This window comes from Ceratotherium simum, chromosome 5 (genome assembly GCF_057802395.1).
Source record: "Ceratotherium simum simum isolate JZ-2026a chromosome 5, ASM5780239v1, whole genome shotgun sequence".
Classification (NCBI taxonomy): domain Eukaryota; kingdom Metazoa; phylum Chordata; class Mammalia; order Perissodactyla; family Rhinocerotidae; genus Ceratotherium; species Ceratotherium simum.
Window position 1 is genome coordinate 74,852,603 of NC_141904.1, and position 20,161 is coordinate 74,872,763.

A 20,161-nucleotide genomic window follows, 5' to 3' on the forward strand; every position below is an offset into this window, starting at 1 on the left:
TAACATCCATGCTAATCCTCCTCTTTTTGCTGAGGAAGACCGGCCCTGAGCTAACATCTATTGCCAATCCTCTGCCTTTTTTTTTTCCCCCAAAGCCCCAGTAGATAGTTGTATGTCATAGCTGCACATCCTTCTAGTTGCTGTATGTGGGACGTGGCCTCAGCATGGCCGGAGAAGTGGTGCGTCGGTGTGCGGGCAGGATCTGAACCCAGGCCGCCAGTAGCGGAGCACATGCACTTAACCGCTAAGCCACGGGGCTGGCCCCAGTACAAATCTATTTTAAAGCCTAAGTTCAGAATTGGCATGTTGTCACGTCTGCTGCGTTTTGTTTGCAAGGCCAGACCAGATTAAGCAATGGTGAAATAGACCTCACCTGAGATGGAAGGTGCTTTGTAGTCACATTGCAAAGGATGTGGATCTAGTGAGAGGTGAGAAATTGGGACTTTTTGCCATCAAGCTCCTATAAATGATGTGAGGATGTAGTTGAAGAACATTACATATAGAGGGAACAATGTATCTAAAGGCTTAGAGGCTGAATGGAGTTATGACATTCAAAACCTAGAAAAAAGGGGCCGGCCCGTGGTGTAGGGGTTAAGTGCGCACACTCGGCTGCTGGCGGCCTGGCTTCAGATCCCAGGCACACACTGACGCACCGCTTGTCAGGCCATGCTATGGCCGCGTCCCATGTAAAGTAGAGGCAGATGGGCACAGATGTTAGCTCAGGGCCAGTCTTCCTCAGCAAAAAGAGGAGGATTGGAGTGGATGTTAGCTCAGGGCTGATCTTCCTCACAAAAAAAAATAATAAGTAAAAAATAAAATCTAGGAGAAAAGACATTGTGGAGTTTATTGAGGAAAATACAGAATGGCGTGAGAGAAAGTTGGAGAGGTTGGCTGGGGCCAGTCATGCTGGCCTGTTGCCCCCGTTCTGGATTTTGAATTGTATTTCAGCAACAATAGGATCCCATACAATTTTAAGAAATAGATTACATGATCTCATTTTTAATTGATTGCATGATCTAATTTAATCGATTACATGGTTTAATAGATTATATAATCTAATTTTAAACTGAATTTCTTTGGCTAATATGTATGTTAGTGTATTAAAGATTGCAATTGTGTAAGTAGTGAAACAGTTTGGGAGGCTATGCAGTCATCCAGATCTTAGGTGATGAAAACATGAGTGAGCAGGTAGCAACGGAGAATGAGAAAAGTGGAGATATTGTTGAGGCATTTTAGATATTCGTCAACAGCATTTGCTGCTAGAGGGGATGCAGCTTTTGAGGGAGAGGATGGTATCCAAGACGGTCAAATGAGTAGTTGATGTTTATTATTTACTTTGATGAGGAAGACTTGAAGAACTACTTTGAGGAAGGATTTAAGAGTTCCTTCTCAGAGATGTCAGTTATGAGGGTCTGTACTGCTGAAGGAAGATCTGGGCTAATCATATGAATTTGAGAAGGAGAATGGTCTGCATATAAATGTTGCTTGAAGCCATGGAAGTAGTTGAAGTCAACAAGAGTGAAATTTTCAAAAGAAAAGAAGAGGGCCCAGAAATAAATCCAAAATAATTCCAATTATTCGGCATCAAGGAATATAGATAGATATGCTCATGTTTTTAAATGGCTACATGGTATCTGATTATATGACTTTACCCTATTATTTTAAATAATTGGTTGTTAATAGACTTTTTTAGACTTCATTAGACAGTGACACAATAGCTATCTATTATATATTCCTTGACTCATTTGACCAATTATATCCTTAGAATAGATACTAGAAAGTTGAATTGCTGGGGAAAATAGGTTTTACATTTTAAATGTGAATATGTCTTGATTAACAACCGTTGAAAAACGGTTATACCAAATTATACTTGCAGCAGCACTGCGTATGCTGTTTCCTCAGTCCCTCTCAATATTATATTTTGCTAATTTTTCATTTAGCATCTGATGAGTGACAAATTTTTGTGGTTTTAATTTGGATTTCTTGTGTTATTAATAAAATTGAACTTTTTCATATGCTTATCGGAAATTTGGAATTCTTTCGTAAATTTCCTAAACATGGTCTTTGCCTACTTTTGCATTGAGAAGTTCAGATTTTTCTTATTAATTTCCAGAAGTTATTTATTCTAAGTATATTAATATTTTTCTATTATATATTATATAAAATGTTTCTACTTTTAACTTCGCTGGTGATATTTTTATCATATAGAAATTTTAGCATGTAAAATTTTTTTTTTGTAATTCAATTTCTCTCTCATTTCTTCCAAAATTTTTGTTTTGTGACACATGTATAAACATTTCTCAGCCCAGGGTTACAAAACTATTCCCCTTTAGTACTCTTGTAATTTTATTTATTACATGTAGGTCTTCAATTCACTTAGAATAGTCCAGTGTTGACAAAGCTAATTTTTCACTTAAAATCCAAGCAGTTCTTGCTGTGGAGCCAGTACAATGTAGTAAAGAGTAAAGTTTCCAATTGCCCTAAATAATCTACCACTACCCCTCCCCCGCCCCCAATTCAGCCCCTCCTGGCAGGATACAACACTGGCTGTGACACAGTAAGCTGTTCTACAAAGCCCAAAGCTGTACCTCTAGGTCCTTTTCTCCTCTAGAGAAAGCCCATTTATCAACTAAAGACAAACTTTTAAAATGGCAGCAGTGCCTAGATCTTAGTAGTTTCTGGTGCTTATTCTTCCTATGAATAGGTCAGATACAAAGGTTTCAAAGGCAGCCATTAGACCAAACACAGCAGCTAAACTGGAGAAGGTGAGTGAGGAGCAGCCTTTGAGCCCATTCTATCAAATTTCATTTTAACCTGATTTATTTGGCTATAAGTCTGTCCCCCTCTGCATTTCCTATATCAGCTTTATCACAAATCAGTCCCCTGCAAGTTGTATTGGAAAAGCAATATGTGTGATTGAGATATTGTTAACAACAAAGCATGTTCTGGTCCCAGAGCTGTTAGATTCTGATTGATAAAATTTAATATTTTGAAGGGAGGAAAAAAAGACTATTATTCCAACTCCTTTATTTGTAGTGTGGGTGAAGTTCCTTTTATCTCCTCTACTTTCACTGTAGCAGTATGACTGAGATTCCAATAAATTTTTGAATGCAATATCCAGATGTCCAGATGATTTTTTGGTGCTGCTGCTACTTCTTAGGGGGTGAGAGAAAAGATAGTTGAGGTTCTGGAAAAAGTGTCAAAGCTTAGCAATAAAATAAGGATTTCATTGAACAGAGAGTAATGAAATAACCCAATTTATTTCCCTTTCACTCTTGGAATGCAGGTAAATCTTGCTTCACACGAGTCACAAAGCTTGAATGTGCAGTGGCCTGGCTCGGGTGGTGCGTGGTTTATGTGTGAGGGATTGGAAGAGTACTCATAAATACCTTTAATAAAAAAGTGTGGGTTGAAACAGCTTAGATTTTCAAATAAAAGAAGTTTCGTTTGTGTCTGGGGATCATAACTGTTAAAAGTCAACTTCCTCAACTTTTTCTGCTCGTACCATCCTTCCAGTATCGCTGGACTCCAGCAGAGTTATTTCTCCAGTTCATCTTGACACTTAGGTTCAGTTTTTTCCTGCTGCATGGTGCAGTTACCTTTGTCTGAGGGTACCTTCAGTTTTCTTTCTCAGATCCTCTTCTTGGCTGTGTCACATATCCATCAGGCAGGCTTGACTGAGATATTAGTCTGAAGGACTACTCCATTGGTGATGGGGTAGACCAGGAATCAGCAATACTTTTCTGTAAAAAGCCACATAGTAAAAATGTTTGATTTGCAGGCCAAGGTCTCTGCTATTATAGGATGAAAACAGTAAATAAACAAATGGGTGTGGCTGATCTAATAAAGCTTTATTTATAAAAACAGGCAGAAGGCTGGATTTATTTTACGGGTCTTTGTAGTTTGTTGAGCCCCGGAGTAGACTCAGAATATTTTTTCAGATGTATTCTGCCAATGATGATAGCTAACATTTATTGAGCATCTACTTAAAATTCTACTTAGATAATCTCATATCATATAGCAAAACTAAAAGGTAGGTACTATTGTAAACCCATCTTACAGATAAATACGGGGAAGCAGACAGAGATCAAGTAATTTGCTAGTACATGGTAGAAGAGTGCTTGAAGTCATGCTCACTCTGGGGCCCAAGCTTCTAACCACTATGCCATAATGCTTTTCTAATTAATCAATTGGAATGGAAATGCCATGAAAACCCATTTTGGTGAGATATTTCCATGTGTGAATAAATTTCTTTTATTAATAAATGAAGTACTGCATATGTTCCAGTTTATTATTCACAGGATGCTAAACTGCTATTTTTATTTAAATTTAATTTTTTAAACTTACATGGAGAAAATTAACCATGAATTTACTGGTAGGGGAAAAACACAGACGACTAAATACAAGATAGGTAAGGTCAACACGAAATGAAGAAAAGAGACAGGAATCTAGAGTTAATGAGCTGAGTCTTTCAATCCTGGCTGTGTCACTTACAAACTATGTGATTTGGGGCAAGTTGCATTCTGAGCCCTAATTGTGACACTAGAAACTAGAGAAGCACCAACTCTACAGCTATATTAAAAATTATTTTGAAGCTCTATTGAGTTACTAAATGGAGAAGAGCTCATATGGATGTATCAATATATAATAATCACATATGTATTATAATATATAATATGTAATTAAATATATAGAAACATATATATATACACACACACACATACATATGCAAGTGTATGATATATGTGAAACTATATGTTAAAAAGTCAGCTTTTCTTTAGATGGATAAAGAAAGTCTGTGTTTAAATGATGTAAACCAAAAATGATTTGAACTTAAAGCAAAATTTTAGAAGATATTTATAAGATTCTGAGTCACAGAGTTCTTGAGGGTCATCTAGGCCCTTCCTCTGTCTTCAGGCAGAGATATCCTTAAGCCAATGCAGGTGAGATCCTGTCTATTTCTTTTAGGGAAGCAATTTAATGAAAGTGCCTATAAACCATTTGCTGATAGAAAGAGAACCTCTTGAATACAAATTGATTCCCTGATTGTAAGTGACTTTGTGATGACAAGCAAGAGAACTTTTCAAAAACACAGAATATCAAAAACATTTTTTTGTTTTGGTGAGTCAGTCACCTTGCCTGCCTGTGGCTTCCAGATGGGGGGTTCAGACTCAAAACATCCAGAGGCTCCATCTGTACTTACTATGCAACACGGCACGTCTTACGGTCCAGAGGTGAGTCTTAATGTTTTATACTGTTAACTGTATAATCCCAAAGATGGATTCAGGGCAGATGTGTGATGTTGCAGCGTGCTTGGGTTGCTGAATACCAGAGTGAGTTTCTCTGCCTCTCTTCAACATTTTAATAGTGGTAACAACAACAGTAACAACAACAAATTCCTCTTATCGTTGGTGCTTTAGGTAATAATTCACTGAAAGAAAAACAAAAATTGATTTGTTTCCATAATACATCATATTCTCTGCTTTATGAAGAAATAATTAAGGAAACTGTTTAAATTTAATGTGAAGCTTCAGAAACCTCCATGTGTGCCATGAAAAAAACATTTAGAAAAACACTGATTTCCCGCAGGAGACAAATCAATTTCGTCTGTTTGGTTCATTGCTACATATTCAGCTCCTAGCGCAGTGCTTGGCAAGTAGTAGCCGCTTAATAAATTGGCGAATGAGACTTGCTTTAAATGTCGGTAGTACATTCTTTCTGTTTGCTTGGCTTTCTTCAAAAGCTGACCTCATGACAAGGATTTGGGTTAAGTAGTGTATTTGGGAGGAAATCTCAGGAAGCATGGTAAAGGAGTAGGGAAGTACATAGCGAAAAGGGGAAACCCACAAAGAATAAGCCAATGAGTGGGTTGTCACTGTGGGCCGCTGTGGCTCAGTATAGCTGAGCCCCTCCTAGAGACTGTATAGAGCACAGCTCACAATTGCCTCGCCACAGAGCAAGGAAGCTGGGCTATTTGCATACCAGCTCCCTTTCCTCATTGGTAGAGGGCCACTTCTGAGGACATTAAATCCCCGGCAGTCTAGCCTACTTTCTCTGTAGGCAGGTTTGCACCCATGAAATAAAGAGGTCCTCAGAGCAGCCTCAGGCAGAGAGACCCAGGTGCTGAGGGTAGCAAGCCCTCAACTGTAACTGTCCCCCAAAGTGACTGGTGACTTCCTAGATGGGCTGAGCAGGTGTGGGACACCTACAGTGGCTGCCACAATCATACTTTAAAAGTACCACATCACTTTTGGTTTTCTAAGCGACAGTCATAATGTGAGAAAATTCAAGAAATTGTTTTGATATTTACATTTATTACAGTTTTAATTAAAAAGGTCACAGTTACTTTTTATCTAATAAGGCAAGAGGATATGTAAAAGTTCAAAGATAGCAGTTCAGGAATTTTACCTTTTTTCTATATACTTAACCCTAGTATTTCTGTGAGTAAATAGGTTATTTTTCAGTTGTTTCTGGTTGATTACTGAACAAGTGATTGGACTGCACTTAATCTATTTTTAAAATAAATGAAATATCTAATTGAGACAATTGAACAGTGATCTCCTTGATTAATCATTATACTGAAGATGATAATCACAGTTTCTGCCTGTTTTGTAAAAGAGCAGGCCTAGATCGCTAGATGGGGAGCCTCTTTTCCACGGTCACTTTCTTTGGCATTGATACATCTCAAAAATCTCAAGTAAGAGACATAAACAAACTTCACAGTAGGCACAGGAAGTGAGAAGTTTATGAGGTGGCTGGAATAAGGCAAAATGAAATGCAGGCTGAGATTTTGTGGGTGCATGTGTAAGTAAACACAAGGAGACTGATGTGCAGAGAAGAGAATGGAGCAGAAGCTCGGAGAAAAGCAGAGATGACAGAGATCGTGATGCCCGTGGAAAAGGAAAAAGAGAGTTGGAGGGAGAAAACAGCTGGCAGTTGACCTTTTGGTTCTCAAATGTGTTTCCTGTACTTTGTTGGTCTGAGATTTCTCTTGTCACCTTCTTACCTGCCCTCCTCCTTTAAGGCTAGACTGCTTGAGGTGAATGTCTGTCCCTGGCATGCAAAGAAATCCAGATCAAACAATGAACACGTGATTATTATCGTGGCAGAAATTAGAACGAACTAAAAAATCAACTAGTTGGTCGTTTAGGCATTGTGGCATTGCAGTAAAAACTGTATGTCATGCTCCTTGGGATTTGAAATTTAGGTCCATCAATTAATTACCAGTTCAGTGTCCTTGTTGGCAAGTTTTCTTAAGCTTTCTGAGTTTTTGCATCTTATGTGTAAAACATGCATAATAATAGTACACGCTTATTAGATGGCGACATAACATGATCATATGGTACCCACAGGTACAGTATGAGTTTCATGAAAGTGATATGTAAATATAAATAAATACAAAATAATAAATATAATAGAAAAAATAAATATAACATAAATATATAAAAGTTAACTCTACATGTGATTTAAATGAACTCTAAATCTTTGTAACAGTTATAACTTATTGAGGGCTATTTGACACAGTATATGAAACAGGTTACTTATAGCATCTCATTTAATTCTCACAATAATCCAATAATACATTATTTCAAAAAGATTTTTTAGATTCATCCATTCATTCCCTATTTCAACAAATGTTTGTTGACTGTCCTTTATGTATCAGACACTGAACATATTAAGGAACATTGAAAAGTAATTTTTTCGATGTCTCCCAGTTTATAAATTCAAAAGTTAGATTCAAACACAGGCTTATCTGAATCCAAAGCCCAAACATTCTCTTTCAACTATGTGACCACTTTTTCTTTTTATACAAAATAAACAAACTCCCCCTCTGCTCATGGATTTGTCTCTCTCTCTCCTGGGCCTCAGCCTTTTATAATCAAACTTCGGAAGCGACATGCCATTATTTCTGCCATACTCTGTTGCTCGCACAGACCAATCCTGGTACAATGTGGTGGCAAGGGACTAGAAGAGGCTGTCGACACCAGGAGCAGGTTCATTGGCGGGACCTGTTTTGGAGTCTGGCTACCGCACCATTTTTCAGAATAAATCCTAGTCCCTTCTCTGTAAAATCTTCTATGATCCAACAACGATTGGTCTTATCCTCTCTTCTGATTCATAAAGAAAATATTGTGGACTATATCTGTAGTGTTTTGTAGCCATTCATTCATTTACAGTTATAATTCTTTAGTAATTAATTAAACATATGTTTATGAATACCTGCTTTTTGTGAGCACTGGGCTAGTTACTGTGTGGAAAACAAGATCTCTTTTCTCTTGAAGCTTATAGTCTATTTAGGAAAAATTGAAATAAATTAATCCAATAACAATTTCTGACAGTGATCAGACCTTTGGGGGAAAAAAGTGAGTGCTGGGGAGCTGCTACTTCAGATTGGCTGGCCGAGGGAGGCTTCGCTAGGAAGGTAGCACGCAGGCTGAGATTTCCATGTCAGAAAGAATCTAGCCATGTGAGCATCTGGGAGGAATTTTTCAAGCAGAAGAAACAGTAAGGCCAAGTGCCATAAAGGAGAGGAAACTTAGTGTGAGGAAAATAAAGTGTCCACTGTGTCTGGAGTTTCCTCACAACAGGTGATAAGAAGTGGTAAGAGGGACTGTTATCACATGGAGCCTTAAATAACTTAGTCAGCTATTTAAAGTGATCTTTATTTCTCTGAGTCCATTAATCATTCAACATTTATTGAGTATCTACTGTATGCCAGCACTGTGCTATGTACTGGGAATGCAAAGATAAGCCCAGATACTCGTTTTGTAAAAGACAGTCATAGAAACAAACAATTGCAGTCAAGTAGGGTTGTTTTTAAAATAATTTCATGAATACATGAATTAATGAACAACCTCTACATTTAAGAGATTCTTATGGTAAATTATACTGAAATGCAAGCAATTCACTTATTTTTTTAAAAACTTATTAAATCAACCAATATTTCTTGAGCACCTGTCTATGAGATGCAGACACTCAAAAGAGTCTGAGTGGTCTGGTAGAACAAGTCTGAGACTGAGATTTCCCATTTCAACTTTGACAGAAATGAATACTAACTTAGACCAATTCCATTTATCTGAAACTCCTATCGGTTGGCACTCTCTGATTCTTAAAATCTAGATAAATCTAGAAAAATTGGCAAAATCAGTGTCCAGATTCCTGTGTATCCCAGTGAATAGACATTCCTACGATCCCTTCTAACTTCAACTCTGCCTCTGCTGAAGTCTCTCATCTGGCTCTTACACCTTTTCTTCTTTCTCTGTCCTGGTTTTGATCCAAGAGCAGAACTCTTCTTAATTCTGCCTCCCAAATAACACACTCGCTAAAATGAAAACACATTCACATAGTCTTTGGTTTGTATCAAAACATTTGTGGAAGTTTGGGAAAGGAAAGGAGTATTGAAACGAGAAGAACACAAATCATTTTAAGATGAATAGAACTTTTCTAACAATCCTTCAGCATTCTGTAAGTTGATTTTCCTTTTGTTTCTGTTTTCTCCATCCTCCTCCCCTCAACCCCCCAAATCTCTGTTCATTGCTAACACAGACCACTTTGGTTCTCTCAAATGTGTCTGATCTCCTGGTCCACCATACCCTCTGGAGCTCAAATGGCCCATTTTCTGAAATCAGATTCCCTAAATTTCAGGCATCTATACATTACCTTTGTGGGGTTTGAAATATCCATGTACCACCTGTACTATTGATACCGGTCTTAGCGCCCAATGTGGGGCCTTCTGCTCACCGCAAGACATGCCAATAGTCAAGAGGCAAGGTGGTAGGAGAAAAAGGACTTTATTATTATAGCTTGCTAGCAAGAGGGAAGATGGCCGACTCATGTCCAAAAGAACCATCTCAAGGGGCCCAAAGTCTTACAGCAGTTATATAGGCCATTGGGTTGTTGGGGAGGGGGTTAGGAACATTGACCTCTGGTGTTACAGACTGGGAGTGCCACACTAGATCTTTCAGTTTTCACTGATGATGGCTATTACCATAGATTCTCTGTTCTGGGGTCATCACATTCCTAAGGAACTCAAAAAAAAGAAGTTATCACCTTATCACAGCTGGGAGGTACATGCACAAGCAGGGGTTGCAAAATCTACAGAGCAGTTAGATCTCCTGGAGGGTGCATATCCAGCTGGGCTAGTTAATCAGAGGTCATTCAAAGTTACAATATGGTCTCTTTTCTACAATCTGGCTTCCTTTATATTTTCCTTTAACTTCATTCAAAGTTACAATATGGTCTCTTTTCTTGAGCCAGTAGTGGCTCAAGACTAGGTTGATATAAAGGAAGCCATATTGTAGAAAAGAAAAACTCTCTCTCTCTCTCTCTCTCTCTATATATATATGTATATAGGCCTTATATAACTGCTTCAAGATTCTGTGCCCCACTTAAGATGGTTCTTTAGGGTGCTAGTCCACCATCCTCTGATTTGCTAGCTTATTGCTTAATAAAATGCCCTTTCTCTGCCACCATCTTGCCTCTTGAAAGATTGGCTTTTGTATCGCAGCAAGCAGATCCTGCCCTTTGTGTGGTAACACTATTATTTGTTTTTCCCAGTCAAATTGCTTTGATTTTTAATAAGTAAATTTGTTTGAAAGGACATATTTATTACCACTGTATCTAGAAAAATAGTGTCATTCATCACAATTAGAAGGAAACTTTATTTTATTTTATTTTTTTGATGAGTAAGATTGGTCCTGAGCTAACATCTGTTGCCAATCTACCTCTTTTTGCTGAGGAAGACTGGCCTTGGGCTAACATCTGCGCCCATCTTCCTCTGTTTTGTATGTGGGATGCTGCCACAGCATGGCTTGATGAGCAGTGCACGGGTCCGCACCCAGGATCCAAACCTGCAATGCCTGGGGCAGCCGAAGGGGAGTGCATGAACTTAACCACTAGGCCACCAGCCGGCCCCAGGAGGAAACTTTAAAAAGCAATGCATAGCTATTAAAATTTAAAAATATTTGCTTGCATAACACTAAGTGCATGGCCATACAATCAACAACCAATTATACCTACACCACACATCGGTAATCTCTCCTATTTACCTCTCAAGGTTACTCTAAGTGTTAAAAAAGATGAAGGAAGTGAAAGTGCTTTGGAAAAGAATGAGATTTTATTTAAAATAATCTTTTTCTCTCTCTAAATGACAACGCATGCAAAAATCCTTATCACTGAACCTTAATTCTCCTAAGGGCTGAGCTGGAGAAAGCTGCAAAAGAAATGCAGATTGTACTCTGACACCAAAGACCTTGCTCAGAGTAAAACAATTTGATGGAAAAACAACAGTATTTAGCAGCAGCCCTGAAGTCAGTCTCCCTAACTCCAATTGTACAAGTTCTTACAAATTGAAATCAGTAGGATAAAAACTCTGGTAAACCCAGAGCTTGTGTCTTTGGGAGGTCTTCGAAAAAGTACTTTCATTTCACACTCCTTGTATAAACAGGAGTAGTAACACATTTAGCCAGGGGCTCTGCCCCATTACCTTGAACACTCTACCTTTTATGTTCTACCTAGTTTGCAAGTTTTGAAATCGAACTTTCTGATTAAACCATCACAATGAATAAAAGGGTTTATTATGGGTTCTGTCAGAAAATGACCACAGTTGGTGTAACGGTTTGCATTAACCACTCTCACCAAGGGGCCTGGAGCCCCGCTCCGTTGAAATCACTCCCTTTTACTCTAATGAGCATGACAGAAGTGGACTGAGAGGGAACAATAAGGATTGTTCATGAATGCACAAAGGTTCACCTGATTTGCCACCAAAACTAGTACCTCCAGCCCCCTTTGCTGATGACCTGGCACCAGAGCTAATCACTGCTGAGCCTCTGACCAAACTCCCTCAGACCTCTGGGATGTCAGTGGTTGGTTTAACTTTTTTGCTACCACCTGCGAAGACCTAAGTACCAGGCTAGGACTGTCTTCCAAAAGAGACAGGACAGACTGTGCTCACTTCCTGTTGGATAAAAGGAAATTCTCCTTTGCATTCCTTTTTTCCCCTTCTCTCCTTTCTCTACTTTTTTCTTCTGGAGGCAGAGTTAGGGAGGAGTCCCCATCCAGCTCCCTCCTAGCTGTGTGGGCTTGTGCAAGTTACCTAACCTTTCTAAACTTTGGTATGTTTGTTTATAAAATAGGAGTCATAGTACCTACATCACAGAGCCACTGTGAAGATTAAATGTGATGATGTTTATAAAGTTCCAGGAACTTGGAAGGGTCTCAGTAAATAAGAATTCCCCTTTGCCTGTGCTGGAAAGCCCTTTTTACCGCACCCTTCCATAGCTCTTAGTTGTTGCCTTCAAAGGTTTAACCAAAATCTAATAAAAACCCACTGTCCGGGCCGGCCCCGTGGCTTAGCGGTTGGGTGCGTGCGCTCTGATGCTGGCGGCCCGGGGTTCGGATCCCGGGCGCGCCCCGCGGCACCACTTCTCCGTCCAACGCGAGGCCGAGTCCCACGTACAGCAACTAGAAGGATGTGAACCTACGACATACAACTATCTACTGGGGCTTTGGGGGGAAAAACATGAATAAATAAAATCTTTAAAAAAAAAAAAAAAAAAACCCACTGTCCTCTGGATTAGCTACTTCAGCGTCCGAAATGGAATATAGGTTTTCCCTCTGCCACTCAGAGATGCTCAGCAAAATCCTCAAATGTTCCTTTTGGAAAAAAACATGCCTTGATGACACACAGCTGAGTCCACATCTTCCCACATGCTCTAGTGCATCTTTTATTCACCTGAGGATTTCACCTGTTCCAGACACTCCCCTTCCTGCACTTGAGCAGTATTTGTATCACGCATTAATCCCAGGAAGCACAAATAGCCCTAAGAAATCTCTTTAGAGATTATTGACTAAAAGGATACTGGCACTGTCCTCCCTGCAGAACAAAAGATGGGAAAATGAACATTTGCCAAAAGGTACAGCACAAGAGCATGAAGAAGCAGAGAGGCCTAGGATTTTTCTGGCTACACAAACACCGAGCCAGGAGGTTACTTCTGCCTCCAGCTGGGCTGTGTAGCTTTCTGGGCGGAGAGGTTCAATGACCCTCCCTCTAACAACTTGTGTCAAGTTGGCAAAACATTCTCTGTAATAAAATGCAACATGATGTGGCAGTGCTTGGCATAAAATTCACATACTTTTGACGTTAGGCCATTTTTCTCTTTCATTTATTCACTGAGCATTTGAGCTGGCCACTGGATGGGCAGAGAAGGAAGTTCCAGACTCAGTCTTTAAGAAAGTCTATTTTTTTTACATCATCAGACACCGAGATGCAAACTGAAAATAAAACCCATTTAAAAATTCTAAACATCCTACTTTTGGTAATGTGTTTGTCTATCTCCAATAATATAATTAAAGTCCCCAATATCATTTATTTTGTACTTGCCTTCTAAGCATTTTAAAGACATTACATCATCATTCCTCTGAGACAGGTACTATTGTTAGCTTCATTTTAAAAGTGGAGAAAACTGAGATAGACACTAATTAATCTGCCTTAAATCAACAGCTAAAGCTTGATGAAGCTAGCTTTTGAATCCACAGAGTCTGACACTCACCCTGTGCTCTTGATCATTTTATTCTATCACTAAAAACCTTGTACAGAATTCATTAGTGGCTTGTTTAATCTTTGCATGCCTCCTTAGATTTCTTCTTTTCTTTTCAGAAAGACTGAAGACCTCACTAATGTACTAGTTAAATAATCTGGCATCCCAATCTATCCTATGCTGTCAAAGTTACATCATCATTCCATCATTGTTTTCTGCTTCTCTTTCAGTCACCTAGTTTTAACTGTAGGGAATATGCAAACTTAATAAGAAGCAAGTTTGAGGACAGGCCATGTCTGCACTTGTATATTTTTTTCTAGTCATAGGTGTCACTCTTCTTAGCACCATTAGTCAAACAAATGAGTCCATTATAGAAAATCAAATCCAGTCTTACATGTATATTATAATAGACCAATTAAGTGTTTCATATTTGTTTACTTGTTCTATTTATTAAATGTTTATATCTTTGAAAACCTAGATGCTGGGCTGATAGAAAAGAATGTATCTCTCACGCCTCACTATTACCCTATGTATTTTTTTCTTAAACACCATAAGAAAATGGTTCTCAGTGAACTCATTATTCCCGGGAAACCAAGAAACAACTCACTTGCTCTCCACTTTTGAATTTTTGTAAAAATTCTTTTATAAGGAAAAAGGGGGAGGGATTTTAGCTTAGATTGTAAATGGATTTGACACCAGAAACTCTTAAAATACCTCCCTACTTCCTGCTTGGATATGAGCATTCCAAATTTATATCGGATATCAAGACTTAGCTATTGCCTCTTTTACAGGATTTGACAATAGCATTGTGCTTTATTAGGTTATGTCATGTTATGTTACTGAGTTATGCTAGGAAACACAATAATATCACGAACACTGTAACTGAATATATAGCATCCTGAAAATGATGGTGGAAAATGAAACTGGTCTAAGTAGAGATATTTTTGTATGCCACTTAATAAAGGCCTGGGAAAATTAATTACAGCACCGAGAACTCCAGCTTATTCAAAACCACCTAAGAAATAGAAATAGTAACATGAACGATTTTGGTAGCCTCCCTGAGTGATCCTCTTCAAAGGAGAAAACTGATGGAGAGATGGGAATTTGGAATAAACTTACTACAATGTCTTGAGATTCTTAAAGAGTACTTTGATTTCAAAAGGTACCTATGTTATATCTGGGAGTTCTGCGAGACTAATGCAGACCTAGAGAATTATTCTTGATATCTTTCACCATTTTCCTTTCGCTGGGCAGGGTATCAGCATTTCTTCGCCCAGCAAAATGTTTTTGCCTTAGGCCAAAACAAAGCGCCACCTCCAACATGGGAACTGCCTCATGAAGGGGAGCAAGTGTTCCTCAGTCCTGTTTGCTCCAGCGCAAGCTCTCCATGCTGCTTCGTCTTCAGAAGGATTCGCAAAGGGGAAAAATAGTACTTGATTGGTGGAAACCAAAAAATCTTAGAGTTTAAAATCCGATTTAATGTCCTCAAAGAAACAAATAATTGAAATTGCTTTTGAGGCACGGAAAGAGCATATGAGCACTGTCTCTGATTTGGGGGCTGATCACAGGGTCTGTGTCTTGAGTAAAGCTCTGTTTGGAGAGGCACTTTATCTGGTGGTTAAGCAAATGCCCTCCAGAGCCATGGTATTTGGAATTAAAATTTTGTTTCCTTATAAGCTGTGTGAACCAGGGCAGATCCATCAATTTCTGAGTGTGGTAGTGGGAGCTCGAGGGAAGTGAACTTCTTTGCAGAGGAATGTGGGAGGATTTGCGTTTCCCCCTCTCCTGAAAGAGAAAACTGTAGTGGGGAGGTTGTAGAAGAGAGAGAGAGAGCAGACATAAGCAATAGAGGGGAGGGGGTAAAGGACTTTTAAGAGCTAAACATCTAGTATTTGATTTTAAGGTGTTTGGGTTGCATTGACAGAGGCACGAAGTATGGTAATGGTGGTGCTTCATATTAGTGTGTGGGTGTGTGTAAAGGTGTCTATTTCCGTATGTAGGTCAAGATAAGGGGCTGAGTTCCTTGTTTGCAGGGACACGAGAGTGAAGATAAATCAAGAAACACACCTGGAGAGAAAAAAACAAGAATTCAGAGGAGTGAGACTATCAGACACGGAGCTATTTCTAAAACCTAAAAATACAGCACCTTCCACCCCAACCCAAGAATTTGCAGAACGCTTTGGAAAGGCTCTGAGCTTCTGTGCTCGCTTGTTTGAACATGGAGTGTCAGTCTATATGTTGTAAGTGGCAGGGAGACCGCGGTTAACATCTGGAAAGCGGAATAGCACCTTGTTTGAGAGTGTGAGCTCTGGAACCAGACTGTCTCCTGTTCGATCTTGTCTTGATGCGTAGAAACTGTGTCATCTTCAGTCATGATCCTCTATGAACCTCGGTTTCCTCCTTTGTTAAAGGAATGTGACATTCATACGGTGGTACCTACATTCCAGGGTCCTCATGAGGAGTCAATGAAACTGCTTCACTGCATGTCTGGCACATAGTAGCTACTCTTGATATAGGAAAGAAAGAAAGAAAAAAAAAGGAATGAAGATTTAAAACATTAAAATAAAAGAGTTCATACATAACAAATGGAGAAAGGTCCAATAAACATTGGACAGATTTTAAACTTTAAATATTTTAAAATTTAAAATATTATTCAGATTTTAAACAACTCAGTTGTACTATGTCCTACTTGAAGCACCAAATTTTCCTGGTGAATATTTTTTCCCATGCCTGATTTTTCAGGTCCCATCCTCTTGGTCTGGGTCAATGAACCCTGAGTACCTATAGCATTCCCTCCAAGCTTATGAGAGTTGGCAAACCACTGGCCTCCTGTGTCAGGGGCTGGCACCGCCAAGCACATCCTCTGATTTTGATCCTCAGGCGCTGGCAGCAAATACACAGTTTTCTCGCTTTAATTAGGCTGAGATTCATTCCTACATGTGGCAGCTGCAAAGATGTATTCTCCTCACAATTAGACGTTGCAGTACTTAGCACGGCTCGGACTTAATTTTAAGTACATTTTGGTGGTCCTTGTCTCTCCTCTGCACCTTGCTTGCTCCAGGAGAGAGCATATGGCCCCGTAATTCTTTAAAGCTCATTTTATGGGCCATTCTCAGGCACTTCCTGCGGCCTTTGGAACAGAGCCTTGTTTGTGACTGCATTTTTGCTTATGCTCCTGCCAAATGTTTCCTCCAAAACCAGCAATAAAACCGCAGGATCCGATAAGCCACGGTCATCAGAATGGCTTAATGAGAGCAACCTCGACAATCAGGTTCTTTAACAGCAACCAGCACTGCAGGACTTGTACCTTGAGCACAAGGACAGCCTGGGCAGGTCACCTTTGTGGTTTACGGGAATTTCTCCAAATATTATAGAATTTGAGACCATCTCAGGGAACAATCTCACACCAAGCTATTTTCTCATAAGCAAAAATGGATAGGGCAAAAAATAGAAACTGATGGTTCTCTCTGGCCTCTTCTTATAGGAGAATAAATTGAGAGTCTTTAAAGGTCTTACAGAGCAAAGACAATTTCATTGGATGCTCTAATGGCTACCTAATTCACTGAACCTTGCCTTAAAATAATCTGAATTATATCATGTTTCTGGCTGGCAGAAAGGTTCTTGAAATACAGGTTGGATACTTAAAACAGATCTTGTTCCAAGCATATTGATGTGAGATGGCACCTAGTTTAAATAAGGAAAATTATGTCTTGTCTCTGATCTATGTGCTATTAATCGGTTTTAAAATCCGAATTATTAATTAAAACCCGTGAACTAGTACCATTTTGGAGTGACTGTATTTTGATAGCTAACAGGACTCGTGTGACTCTTGAGAGAAGTTGATTTCCTTTCATGTTAGCTAATAGAAACCCCACTGTAATCATAAAAGGCATGGAGAAATTATGTTACAAGTGGATGCTATTTAAGTGGAAGTGAACACAGAATATATTAAAATATCAGTGGTCTTATCAACAGTGTGTTATAATGGCTTCTGATTAACACTGAAAACATGATTGATGTTACTGGGAGTGTGGAACATTGACAATGTGACATTGAGAGAATTCAATCCAGAGCTTGTGAATTTCAGAATCATTCAATTTCTCATTTCTCCTTTGTGACAGTTTTTGTTTTTGTGACCATTAAAAAGTAATGACAATTTAATGAGACCTTTCAACAATAATAGTAAGGAAAAAAATCATAGAATCTTCACCTGTTATTACTACTAGAAATAGAAACAAGTTCAATATATTGATTTTTGGTTTTAAATACACTTTGTCAGCCTAATTCTCATTGAATCACATTTAAAATGTTGCAAATTCAAATCATGAAGGACTCCCAAGTCAAGGCAAAAGTTCACATCAATGGTGTCAACATATGTGGGCTGATCTAGCTTTCTATGGCCAAAGAGGAAAGAGGGCGTATTTTATTAAAATCCTCCATAAGAAAGGTTTGCCAAGTCCTAAATTAATGTGAGGCTAATGACTGCTGATCAAGAGCAGGTGGGGGAAGGGAAGGGAGTGTAGTTGGGGATGAATAGAGTCCATCTTGATCAAATATTTTTATTATTAAAAATAGAGTTACTAAATTTACATGTCAGATCCATTCATCTATTTTTCTGAACTCTTTTACTTTTCGTGGATAGAAAGCAAATTGTACAAAAAACCCACTTATTTGGGAAACAACATGGATCATACCAATAATTTATTTCAATTATACCATGTTAAAGTTGTTAAAAATAAGCAAACCTAAAAAAAATACACACACAGTTCATCATCTTTACAATATTTTAAAAGATAAAGAGAGGTGTAAGTAAAGATTTAATAATCTCTAGTTCCACATCTCCCATTCACTACACTGAGACAACCAAGATAATTTTTTTGGTTTTTTCTGGTGAGGAAGATTGGCCCTGAGCTAACATCTGTTACCAATCTTCCTCTTTTTGTCTGAGGAAGATTGTTGCTGAGCTAACATCTGTGCAAATCTTCCTCTATTTTATATGTGGGATGCTACCACAGCATGGCTTGATGAGCAGTGTGTAGGTCCACCCCCAGGATCCAAACGTGCACACCCTGGGCCGCAGAAGCAGAGCCCATGAGTTTAACCACTATGCCACCAGGCTGGCCCCTAAATTTCTTTTTTTTTAAATCATTCTACAATTTTCTCTACACCAATTTAAAGAGATGCTCGTATTTAAGTTTTTACTCTTTTCTTCCACAGTGGGATAATGTCACAGCAATATTTAGCAACTTTTTTAACAGCATGAGTCATTATCCAAGGACCTTCCAAATCAATTCTTTAGATTTAATACATTCTTTCTAGTCATTGAGGGCATTCCATTCTATGAATGTTCCAGATATTATTCAATTTTTGCATTGTTATATTATAAGGTTATTTCCAGGTATTCCCTTTGTACTTTTAATACAATCCAAATGTAGTATAATAGCTCATAATGTCCTGATTATGACTACAGTCTCGTTGACCCTTGTCCACTATGAACCAGCAGCACTGGCTTCCTTTCAATACCGTGAAACTTCCCTGCCATTTTCCACATCTAGTTTTTTAGTCCCACTATTTTCCTGCAAGGAATGTTTTTCTTGCCCCATATCACCATTGCATGGCTGTCTCTTTCCCATCCATCAGATCTGCCCTCTCTTCTTTTCCTTCACATGATATCTTAAATAGGATAAAAAGTTAAACTTCTATAACAAAGAGACCCCAAAATAAATGCCTCAAACATGATAAAAGTTTACTTATCTCTAATATGATGATCCAGAATTGGTGTTCCAGGTCAGCTGTGATTCTGCTCCATGTGGTCACTCAGGTCCCTAGGCTAATGGTGGTCCTTTTATCTTCAACAAGATCTCTCACGTCACTGGCAATCTAGATGGTGGTGGTGGGTCTAGATGGTGGTGGTGGGCCGGTGGGTGGATAACATCAAAATTTGTGGAGATTTCCTCTCAAACATCATAGGTGGGAGTTCTACTCATCATTTCTGCTTACTACATTTAGCTGAAAAGATATCTGGGAAATGGATCCTCTGGTTAGAAAAGTATATTTGATCTAAAACTCTATTACTATGGAAGAAAGGAGAATAGATTTTGGTGGACAACTAGCAGTCTCCATCCCACAACACTTACCACAATGTGTAAATCATATATTTCTTTGTTTGTTTTTTAACAAGTCTTCTAGTTTTTCTATTAGATAGTAAGCACAATAAGAGCAAGGTAGATGCCTGCTTTATTTACCAATATATCTTCTGCCCTTACTACCCTTCCTGTCTTTTAGTAGGGGTTCAATATAAATTTCTTAAATGACTGACTGAATGAATAAAGGGATTTTACAGGTGAAGAAACTAAGATTCAGAGAAGTTAAACAATTTTCTCATTTCTAGAGGCTGGGTGACCATTTTCCAGGAATGTTGAAAGCTTTATACCTCAGATGGATGGCTTAACAAGATAGCTAGTAAGCTCTCTTCCAATACTGAATTTCTACGATTTTTTGATGCTGTAGGAAATTACAACAGTCCAAATAAACTCATGAAGCTGCTTTGTAAAGGAGGAGATCAAGAGAAATTAGAAAATATACCTTTTTTCTCATTGGTTCAGTCACATGGAACTCTTTTC

General features: G+C 38.7%; 1 protein-coding gene and 1 long non-coding RNA gene across 2 annotated transcripts in view; one reads left to right on the forward strand and one right to left on the reverse strand.

Moving 5' to 3' along the window:
* The window catches only part of CNTN6 (contactin 6), a 290,271-nt gene that overhangs the window by 143,841 nt on the left and 126,269 nt on the right, over window positions 1–20,161 (forward strand).
* Window positions 3,242–19,433, reverse strand: LOC147917085 (uncharacterized). The gene is made up of 3 exons (XR_015552249.1): window positions 15,827–19,433; window positions 5,204–5,431; window positions 3,242–3,743 (listed from the first exon to the last, which is right to left on the reverse strand). It is a non-coding gene; the product is annotated as an uncharacterized LOC147917085 (long non-coding RNA).